General features: G+C 54.2%; 1 pseudogene; it reads right to left on the reverse strand.

Annotated features, from left to right (window-relative positions):
* Positions 1-530: 530 nt before the first annotated feature.
* LOC103600190 overlaps positions 531-2450 on the reverse strand; it is a 48879-nt pseudogene continuing 46959 nt past the window's right edge.

Here is a 2450-nt window from a genome sequence, read left to right on the forward strand (position 1 = left end):
GGTCCAGGGGCACACTTCCCCCTCTGGACTTGGGGCCAGCTCTGCCTCCCAGATGTCCTGAGCCCATTTTGTGACAGGTGAGGCTACTTGGCTCCAACATTCTGGGCAGAGAGGAATTGGCCTCCATGACCTCTGTGAACCCATCCCCTACAGCACACCAAGTTCAAGGTTGAGGGTTAGCTTGGGAGATGGTGAGCCCCACTCTGGGTGGGGTCTTCTCAGGGTTTGCTCATCCTGACAAGTCCTGAAGGCTTTCTGTTAGTGGCCATGTAGTGAAAACAAGGTGCAGGGAGGGACTCTGGGGTGAGGGCGGGTCTGTGAGAGGCTTCGGTCAGCCTTCCTCAGGCCCAGTCCCTTCTAGAAGCTGTACTCCGGAAGAGATGACCCCTTCCATATGCCCCTCATGGCACAGACAGAGCCACTGCCTCTGAGGAGGAAAAACATTTATTAGGATACAATGCGTATCCTGGTAGGAAGAAGCCATTAGCACCCAGAGTGTGTGCCAACATGAGGGAAAACAGATTTTGTGACTACTGAAGTTTTTCTAGGGGCCTTCTGCAGCCCTCTTTCTTGTCATTAGGGCCAGACATCTTGCTCTGATTCTCCTGTAGCCTCTGGAATTTGGGGATTCTTGGCTTCTGCTTCCCCTGGCTGCTCTGTCCCCTCCATAAGAGGCCACATAGCCCCTGGGAAGCTGATGTGTCACTTCTGGACACGCCCTGGGAACTGGACAGAGGCCTGAGAAGACAAGGTGTCTGCAGCGAGGAGCATCGCAATGGCCTGGTCTTGAAGGAGGACTCCAGCTGCACAGTCTTGAGTCTGCTTCTCTGACTCTGCCTCCACTTTGTGCTCAGACTCACCAGAAGCCTGGGCCTTAAGGTGTGGCTCTCCTGCATCCCACATTACAGAAATTCTACAGGGTGAGGGGCTGTTACTGGCCCCTACGCACTCTGAACTCAGACTGACATTATCGGTTTGGGAGTTTGCCATCACACTGACTCCCAAGGTGACTTCCCAGGCATGGGGCTTCTCCTTGGCAGCTGCTGTCTTTCTGGTGTCTTTGGCCCTTGACCGCTGGGATCCTATGTTACTCTCCAGCATTGCTGTGCTGTGGCTTGTGTCTCCTGAGGTCCCGCTCGCACTCTGCTCTTGTGGCTCCTTCCTGGACATTTCTTGACTTTTACTTGGATCAAGAATGCCTCTCCCCAGTCCCCAGCCCATTTGCACTATGCCAGGTTGTGCCCATTACATTGCATGTGAGGGGCTGAGAAGGCCTCCTGCCCTCCTGTCCAGTTAGAGGGGTCTCTGAAGGCCCACACTTGTTACCACATGGGGTCTCTGTCTTGTAGGCAAAGCTCTGGGCTTCTGTAGAAACAAATGAGGAGGCAGGGAGAGGACTATTTAGGGTGGAAACTGACTCTTATCATTTTCTCTCTTGGATGTTTCTTAGAAGATTCTTGCTGGAATTTAGCAACCTCAGCTATTGATTTGACCCCAGATTCACTGGTGGCTTAGGAGGGAAAGGCAGGCTGTGGAAAGGATAAGGCTTGAGACTTTTTAAGCTTAAGGAGATTTGGGGGCCTGCAGACCTTGATAATTAGTATGACTTGGTAGCTTCCAGACATTGGAATTGACCAAAGTTCACCAGCCTCCATCTACAAATGTGTGAGGTCTCCCCAGAATGAGATCTCTGGTAGGTGGAGGGAAAGACGTTCTTGCTGGGATTGGCTGTGTGGTAAGGTGGATAAGAGCAAGGCCTTGGCAGCCACTTGCCACCAGGAGAGGGCAGAGATTGGACAGCTTAGAAGATGAAGCCTCAAGATCACTGGGACGGGAGAAGTCAACCAGCAGTTGTTGTGTGGACACAAGCTCTGTGGGATGGAGCCCAGCAGGAGTGCCACTGAGTGACACTGAGAAATAGCCAGGTGATAGACTGCTGGAGGCAGATGGGAGGCCATAGGGTAGGGGGTTGTGATGGGGGTGGGACAATTGTGAGTGGCCAGGGTGAGAGGCTGTCTAGTGGGAGCAAAGGCTCTAGTGGCCAAGAGACACTCAGGGGTGAATATGAAACAAAAGAAACATAGGAGGTTATTGGGCCTGTGACAGGGTAGAGGCCACAGGCAGAGGACACTTATCCAGAGGAGCTGGGGCAGCCAGTCAGGACAAGGTGATGAGACCAGCATCTTCCACATGCTCCCCACGCAGCTGGTGGATTCTGTCAGGTGCTGTTTGCACACCTCACTTGGAGGGTCGGGGATCTCCGCCAGGAGACAGGAGACTCATGCTGTGGCCAGGAGCAGATGGGCCAGGAACAGCGCCTGCACCCACGGTCTCTCCACTGACCATGGGCTGACTTCACACAGCTCTTGCAACCTCTGCCCCAGGATTTTAGTCACATCCAGTCCCCTTCCTTGGTCCCCCCCCCCCCCCCCCCCCCCCCCCCCCCCCGG

Source organism: Galeopterus variegatus, unplaced genomic scaffold, assembly GCF_000696425.1.
Source record: "Galeopterus variegatus unplaced genomic scaffold, G_variegatus-3.0.2 Scaffold3259, whole genome shotgun sequence".
Lineage (NCBI taxonomy): Eukaryota > Metazoa > Chordata > Mammalia > Dermoptera > Cynocephalidae > Galeopterus > Galeopterus variegatus.